Consider the following 10,137-nt stretch of genomic DNA (forward strand, 5'->3'; position numbering starts at 1 on the left):
GGTATATTTATAAAAATAATTTAAAAATAATTAGTTATTCAAAATCATACAAAGTTTAAAGTATATACATACATAAAATACACAGTTCTTCATAAAAAATACCTAATTAAAAGTATTTATAAATATATATAAAACTAAAAAAAAATTGTTTTATTTTCCAATTTTTTTTTTTTTTTATAAATTTGTAACAAATCGTCTCAACAAATAAGTGCATATATTATGTACCTATACTAACCTATGTTTATTAAAAAAAAATATTATTTAAGAAATTTAAAGTTATTTCTAAATGAATTTTAATGAATTGAATACTTTATCTAATTTAAATTCTTATTATAAATGTGTACTTATTGTTACCACGGATCATTATTTTCAGTTGTCGTTGAATTTATTAAATAATTATTAGGTAATAACAGTTGGTAGGTAGATTATATTATTAATTTTCTCAAACCACATATATTTACAAAGGTACAATATTATTTGCCACATAAAACATTTTTCTTCTTTCTTATCAGTATAAGAAATTTAAATTTTTGTTGGAATATGTTTTTTTATTTTTGTTTTGTATATTTTATTTATTTAGTCAAACTGCAAGTTTTTTCATACTACGTTGTGTTTTGACACACACCCATTACTATAATAATGCAACTGATGCTGGTTTGATATAAATTTAATGGGAACTGTTTAACAAAATGATGGCACTGCGAATAATATGTGTGCAATAAAACAAGTTAAATAAATCGCGTTTATATAGACGTATTGTATAAATAAAAAACAGTATCTACTAACTATTGTACTATTATTCTTTTATTTTGTTTTATAGCAGTAAGAAAATTTCAGAATCAAAATATATTCTACCTATATGAAACTAAGTCTATAAAGTTTTTATTGTTTTTTATAACAATTCCCATTAAAAAAAAAAAAAAATACTCTGGAATTCCATAAATTTTTACTTAAAATAGTTACCATTTGTGTTTAATTTTAAACTTAGTGATACATAAAGCATTCAGAGTACATATAATGCTTATAAAAGTGATTTCCGAATAAACCACATTATTGTAAACTCAATAATTTAATCACGCCGTTATTTTGAATTCAATATGTTATCATACAGAATCTTATGTAAGTATCTAAATAAAGACCCCCTACATACTGGTAAACTAAGAATTTTTTAATAATTTAATAATTCATGTTTCTATTTCCAAATTCAAATATTTAGGTTTACTACAGTGTACACTGAATAACTATATCAATAAGACATTTCAAAAATAAAATCAAAAATGCACTTATGTAACATATAAATCGTGGTTAGTCAAATATAAATAGATTCCTACATATTATGCAATTTGTATTATATATATTATTCTACATATTTACATCATATTTAAATTATTATTACAGACCATGCATCATAATCTACTTTTCTAATAAGTAAACATTTTCAATGACATTGAATTTATAAATTAATTATTATCATTAACAATAATTGATCAACAGCAAACTGCATCATTGTACCAAATTTTACTTATAACTATAAGCACAATTTGCATTAACATATTATGTTTTTTCAAAAATTTTGGTTTTAAACCATTTAATAAAAATGTTTAATACATTAATACCTAACCATGTAGGTTTAATTGATTCATTTTATTCAGTTTTATTTATGTAGCTTTATACTGAATATTTTTTTTCAATAACTATTAGGTAAAAAAACCTTGGGTTCAATGTTCATAAAATAGACATATAAATAAATTTCATGCACTTTAGCAACAAAATAATATACAAGTTTTTGCAATTCTGACGTATTTCATAAAAATTTAAACACTTATAAAAATTATGACTGGAATGATATTTTCAAACTACTGTACAAATCACATATAGAGAATCTATTTATTTAAATTTTCAAGCTTATTAAAGTAAAAACTATATTATTATCAAAAATCAACATAAATCGAAAATAAAAACTAAAAGGAGTCTTATTAAATTTCAAACGACTGTAAATAGCCTAACTATGATAAATGTCTGATGATTATTTCATATCTGTGATAACAAATAAAAAAAAACAGAGAAGTCGCTCTGCCATATAGTAGGTATCGTACGATTGATAAGTTGGTCACTTTTAAATATATGTGTTCTATTGCAATATGACAAATCTTTATACACGAAAAAGAATTCTCATTAGAGACAAACCGATAGGCTTATATTTTTTAAGATTTTGTATTATGTATATTTTTGTATCTTTAAGTAATTTAATTGTCCATTAGTATCTTGAACGATAGATTTATAAGAGATAAATCTCTTATATTATATTACAAGAAATGTAATATTATTTAATTTAATGTTAATAGTTGTTACTATAGAACTTCGTAAATAGCTCCGTTGAATAAATATCTCAAGATTAAACTAAATATTTTTGCCTTTTTATTCTATTTAGGATAAATAACACTATACGTAAAAACTAAACGTTTCAAATCCCTTACAAACAATATTTTTAAAATAAAACAAAATAATAAAAAAAGGTTAATTTTTACTTGAATAAGTATTCAATTTATAAAAAAATTTATAAAATAAAATAAAAATTGTACCTATGTATTTTTTAAATGTATAGTTCGCTGTAACTACGATTTATAAATAACTTGCAATTGATTGTGTCGAAATTTTTTTACTGAAAATTTGGATTAACATTCATAAAAAAAATTAAACCATTTTAAAAATTTCAAATGCCTAAAATAGCTTAAAATTTATCTAAATATTTTGAAAATGTCACAATATACCAATAGTATAATTAAATAATAATAATATATTATTATGTTTCATAGATTAAGATTTTATTTAATAAAATAATAAAAAAAAACACAAAAAAACCATTGTTTTACTTTTAAAAACCCAATGTCTTCAGAATTTAATCTTTAATGCTTATGAAAAATGTAACTACACTTATTTTTTTTTTAATTTTAATAAGGGCCACTTATGAGGAACTTTGTATTACATTTTTAAGTCTTAAAATTAAAGTATAATAATTAAAGTTTAATAAAATTATATATTTTATACATTTTTAATTACGAAATACTTTAACTAAAATGTTCACGGTTATATGACAACTTAAATGGTTAAATGTTCATAAAATACTTCTTTTTACGATCTGAAAATCCTTCGAAAATGTAAATTTTGTTACATTAAAAAATGTTTGGTCAAATACATGGGTGGAGGGAGGTCAGCTTATATCCCCACAGCCAATGTCATGTAAGAAATTACATCTCTGTATATACGTTACAATTATTATCGGTATATTTAGCTATATAGGTCCTAATCAATATAATATAGGTACAACGCTTCAAAACTAGGTGCAGTCACTGTACACACTACACCAATTATTATTATCTGTATTCCAATTTAAATAAGATAACTGGATTAGTCTTAAATCATTACTGATTTATAAATCGAAGGAGTCTAAGCACAATAGGATGTACTTAGTATTAAGTATTTAAATTCAAATATCGATACACATTTTATAATATATATAACTACACTAAATACTGAGATAAGTACCAACTATGCAATGTATTTTAATTAATATTGTAAAAACATAAATAGGGTTGTGAAGTTTGAACACAATTACTTAAAGAATGCTAAAAAAACATCTTATTGTAGGAATTTTATCGATTTAATATAATGGTTCCATCGGTTTTATAAGAAATTATCAGAATGTCACAGCGTTCTACTTGCTGTTTTATATATATACATATATCTAATAGATATATAAATTTAATACAACCAAGGACTTAATCCATTAATCATACATAGCTTAATAAGTAATCGATAGTAAAGATCTCTAAAAACGTAATATGCCTTACAAAAAATATATAGACAAAAAAGCTTTTCAGTATGCAATTCTTACTAGTGGCGGATACGAAGGAGGTCATAAGGCGATCATTATCCCTCTACTCTTTAAGCATTGTTTTTACCGGTGCATACTATAGTTACCTCCCAAAGTATACGAATTAATCGCCTCCCATTCTTATCGTAAATAAAAAGGTTTATATACACTATTTATTCATAATTATAATATACAAGTTTCCTCCCAAAAATGTTCACATTAGCTACCCCTCGTTACAATTAAGGAATGGTTCATAAACTTCACTATAATAAACATTTGTATTATAATTATATAAATTAAGTTTACAGTAACACAATAATTTCTAATACACTATTATTCTATTATCTATATACAATTATAGTTATTTAGAATTATTTAATTTTTTTTTAATTATTTAATGTCTTATTATTATTAAAAAAATATCAGTCTTAGGTTTATATATTATATACATTTATACAAATAATAAATACACGATTACATTAAAAACAAAACAAAAAAAAAATGGTAATTTTATAATAATAACTAATAAGTCAATACAAAACAGGTGATAATACCTAATAAATCGCCAATAAAACTAATGTATGGTCATATAATGGTAAAAAAAATATCTATAACATTGCTTAGGTTTTTTTTTTTAGCCAATATTTGTAGGTACATACTTAAAATTTGATAGATTTTATTCATTTAGCTTTCTTATTTAAGTATCATGAAAAGTATTTTGTTTCTTATTTGTAATCGTACATGTGGTTTAGACTTATTAGATCTTTATATTAAAATTATAGTTTCGATATGAATTAGTTAAGACTTCGATAAATGTATATATATTAGTATGCTATGTGGATTGTAGAGACTTAAAATAGGTACATAGTAAATTTGTTATGGAAAGATTCACATGCATTGGTTGTATTCAGTATGCTTGAACTTTTTTCTGTCCATAAATGAGGAGAAAAAATTGAATCCTCTGACTTCGAAAATGCAAACCTATGTTGATACACGATATTTGAAAATGTTTGGTACCACTTTATACATTTATTACCTACTAGTTCACTATGGGCAAATAGTATTAGACCCTTTTCATTTACGATAAAATTTAGAATACGTAGCGAAGTAACTCGTATGTAGTCAGAAGGCAATTCATGTAAAAATTATTAACCTTTTTTACTTCAAGATGTAACATGTAACTAGTATGCATCCGTTTTTACGTAATTCTAATATTATATAATTGTTTGTATAAATTATCAATCAACGATATTTTAATATTGACAAAATTAAATAATCTCCAAAAAATGTTTAACTTATTAACATGTTCGGATTGTTTCTGCCTACGGAAATTCTTTTAAACATTAAAAACGTTTTCTTTTCCAAATCACTTTTCAGTATATATTTTGATATAACACAACATTTTTGGGTTAAGAAATCCGAGTCGGAAGTTAGTCTATTGTGTAATCTTTATTTATAAAATGATTTTATTTCATACAGTTTTAAGTGTATGTGGTTATTACGGACTATATCATTAGATACAAATGGAGATGCATTAAATATTCTGCGTAAGGTTATATTTAAAAAGTTTGAGATTTATTTAAATTTGATTTTTCAACATTATGTACCCCAGTTGAATGTTGTAGGACTAAATAGGTTTAAGTTATTATGTGTAAATAAATAATTTTGTTTCATAATATACGAGTGTTTATGTGTACGAAATCAACAGACCTCGTTCGCGATTATATTTTATAGCAAAACCAAACTTTACCTTATTTGTTCAATAAGTTCACTATGGTGAATTATTGAGACGGATTTTTAGTTCATACATATAATTTGTAGGCTTAAGTCTCCCCCACCAACCGACTTCTTTGATCCCCTAAGATCATTTCATGTTTTAATGCTTAATAATTAATAAATATTTAAAATTGACAAAAAATTTGTTTTGTCAATTTATCACTAAAACCTGACTAAGTGTAACCCAGCTGCTTTAAGCTAAATATCTTACTATATAGTTATCATTTGTTAACTATTCGTCGTTAAAACTTATTATTTTAATACTATTATATTTCTTAGTATCATTGTATCGCCCATTAGCGTTTAGTTTTTTCCGCTACATACTTGTTCCTTGCAAATTTGAGAATTAAACAAGAAAACCTGAAACTTTCTTTATAACAAAATAATTTTTAAAGAGGAATATTTCTAATAACATTTCTGTAGAATGTATTTTAAACTTATTTTCAAAAAATGATAAAAATAAATATACGTAAGTATACATGGCTACAAAAAAATGTATTAATTTTGTTGTTTAGTTTGTTTAAAAAGTTAATAGTGTCATTTATTTTGTTGTTAATGAGTGTGTGGATTCTAGAAAATCCCTGTATCTTTCATCTGGATAGGTTTGAGTAATAATCATATAATGTATCAATAAAATATGATATAAAAATCTAGTTGGATTTCAAAACAATTTTGAATTTAAACCAAGTAGAAAATCGAAATTGCACCTTTAAAAATCGTATTTCTCACAAAACTGATTTTAATAATATATTAAAATGGTTGTTAACATTCTATTCATTCTAGTATATGCTACCAACATTTTTCTACGTAGGTATGAAATATACAGAACTCGCAACGATGAACATGGTGTAATATAACCCCGTATGTTCTATTATATTGTAATATACTATTATAGTGCATTATATTAAAATAATATGAGGTCACTTTTACTGTTTTTAAATATTTTATTATTAAGTTTAATCATTTTTTTTTTTTTTTTAATTACAATTGAGTCGCGATAACTCGAAAAATTTGACAACTCGAATATGTTTTTATTTCCCTAGAAATATAAATCATATATAAATCAATGTAAATTCGGTTAGATACTCGTATCTCAAATAATACATATCTCGAAGCGAATTTTTATCTTCCTTCAACCTCGAGTTATCGTGACTCGACTGTATTTAATAATCTAACATTTATAAGTATAGATAATATAATATAATAAACATAAACATATTTATCATATTCCAATAATCATGAATAAATGGTCAGTAAAGGAACTAACACAATATTTTTACAATATAAGAACTAACATTATACTTACGTAATTTTTTACCTGCTAGGGCCGAGGCCCAAGTATTACCTAATTATTATTCGAGAGTAAGAACTTATATAAACGCCCATTTATTTCAGTACTACTCAGACGGAGTGTTCGGCATTGTTATCGCGTTTCACAGTGAGTTGTAAAGATGTCTAAATATTAAACTACTTCACCGTATAGTCAGATAAATAATTAATTTTGGTTAATTTAAGTGAAATCGTTTTACCCAAACAATATTAAGTATTTCATTTAAATACACAAAAATATGAGTTTGAACATTCTAAATATGGTCACGTGGACCATACGGCGATAGTAATTAGTACCTCCCCGTACATCATATACTATATATTGCAATATGGTTAACCCAAACTACGGTTGATTATCATTATAGTCTTTGGAATAATATTCTTCTTTATTTGGAGGGTTTTTTGTTTGCATCATTTCGCGCCTTTTACAATAGATAATTTCACTTAATTCATAATGATGTTAATAATATTGATTTTAAAATTGTATTTAATGTTTATATCAGTATATTCAATATTATTAAAGTATACTTATGAGTTTATGGTTTTTAGTCAGAAAAATATTTTATAATTACCTATCAGGTTGTTGGATTTCTTGTCGGTGTTTACATGAATACTTTATAAACGATGTATATCGTAAAAATTCAGTAAATATTAAGTATAAATGTATAATTAATTCAGCAATGAAAGGTAAATCGAAGAAAGACAGGTTCAACAATTAAGCAATTTCTAAACATAAAACAGGTAACCTATCAACTTTATAATGTGATATAATACTAGATATTATAGGTTATAGCCTTATAGGTTCCACAACCTGTAGTATTATTATAAGTTAATATAGCTAAATAAAGTACCTAATCTACCTACAAATTGTACCTACATTGTATGGATTATAATATTAGTTTTTAACTTTTTCATACAAGTATAATATTGTGTGTATCATTAAGTCACATTTAAGTTTAAGATACATTAATTTATTGTCGTTTATCATTAATTAGTGATAATTATATTATATAGATCCCGTAGATCCAAATGTTTCAATCACACTTCTGTTCTGTTATAATTATCTTTAAAATAAGTAATAATAATCTCCAACTACTTGAAAATACCACCACTTTATTTATAAATCTCACTTTTTGACTACGACGTTTTAATCGAATAAGAAACATAACATTGGTTAAAAATAAAATGTATGTACAAATACTAAATAACACGTGTTCGCAATAAGCTAAACATAGATTTTATTTGCATTAAAACTTTGGCATAAAAACTTGCATATGGCCAATTTTTGTTGCTATATTACTGAATAATGATAAAAACGACGTGTTTTACGTATAAAATATTACCAACAACTAGTATTATACGTATCATATATTTGTATAAAAACAATTTAACATTTATGATACATAAATTAAGTAATGACTAATGAATCCCATTGGCCTGTTTCTATTCGTATCTTATGCAATAATTTCAAAAATATATTCATATATATTATACCTTTATTTAGCTGCATATATTTTTGTTATCATTACATTTCATAAAAAGTTATATTATAGCGGTTTGAAATATATATGCATAATTTTAAATGGCATTTCGTTTTTTTTAATATAAAATAATATAATTTATATGTTATGATAAATATTTAGGTTTATATGTAAGACATAAAATAAATAATTTATAATTTTATCATCGTTATAATTTTTTTTTTTTTATATTTTAAGATTATAAAAAATTAATATTATGCACTTTTATTATTTGCATGTGCCATTATAATTCAATCTGAAATTATCTCATAATAATAAATACCTTTAAAATGGTGCTGTGAAAGCGAGTTTAGGGAAAAAATAATTGTTTATGCTATACTACAAAATATGAATAATTATTATATTATTATAAATCAATTAAATTTAATCATAATAAATAATAATCAAATAATAACATCTATATATTATTAATATTAAATTATAATATTATAATATTAATAATATCTATGCATTAGTCATTGGGTATTAATAGTTAATATATAGGTAAGTAAATAACAAATATATTCCACTTCACCCATTGTTTTAAAAGAGAAGAGTATTCAAAATAATATTTTACCTTATGACAATATAGCACCTTAGGATTTACATACCCTTAACGGCCTAAACTATACTCTACCTATTTCATTATTTATTAATATTATTGTGGTAACTATCAATATTAAATGAAATTTTAAAAATCATACATAAGTGGTTAATAGTTACATACAGAAATACATAAATATGTACATGATGTAATGTTATTTATTTTTTAGAATTATTAATAACTTAAGACAACGAAAACAGCAATTTTTAAATAGTAAAAAATGTAATAATTATTTTTACATTTATAGTAATATAATTAATTTAATATTGACTTGAACTACATTTATAAAATATTTTAAACTAATTTTAAACGCGTTTTAATATTTATAATACTAATTGTACAGTGGTTTATGAATATCATTAAATGCAATTATGTGTCCAGACATTTCTAATATTTCTCTTTTCAAATTTTAACAATTAATAAAGAATACAAACATTACTTATTACGAATGTATACATATTATAGGTATTATCGTAATTCTTAGGTCTTCTATCAGTTAATTATGGTTTATAAATATTATTATTATTTTGTTACCAAGATCTTTTTATTTCAATCAATAGGAATGCATATTACCTATATTATGTTATTTGTTAAAACACATTATTAGAATATTGCAGTAGCGGATCTGAAGCTCATTTAAGGAGGGGGTGAATTTGTATCATAGATTGATATTCAAATAATAATAATTGATAAGATATTAAATATCATTTAATAAGCTTGAAGTTATAGTTATGAGTTTATGACTTATGAATTTCATAATCTATGAATAATCAATATAATATATAATTCAAGTAAAAAAAAAGCCCAAGGAGGGGTATCGCCACGTCGCCCCCCTCACATCCGCCACTGGAATATTGCCATTCTTACTATAAGTAACTTTTACAGTTTAACAGTTTACTAACATTAAAATATTAATATTTTAATCGGATAATGAATAATGACTATATCATGGTCAATCTTTTATAAATAAAATTTAATATTTTTCTATGTTCTCCAAATACATCTTCTACAAACTAGGTACCTAATTCATAACT

This window comes from Rhopalosiphum padi, chromosome 3 (genome assembly GCF_020882245.1).
Source record: "Rhopalosiphum padi isolate XX-2018 chromosome 3, ASM2088224v1, whole genome shotgun sequence".
Lineage (NCBI taxonomy): Eukaryota > Metazoa > Arthropoda > Insecta > Hemiptera > Aphididae > Rhopalosiphum > Rhopalosiphum padi.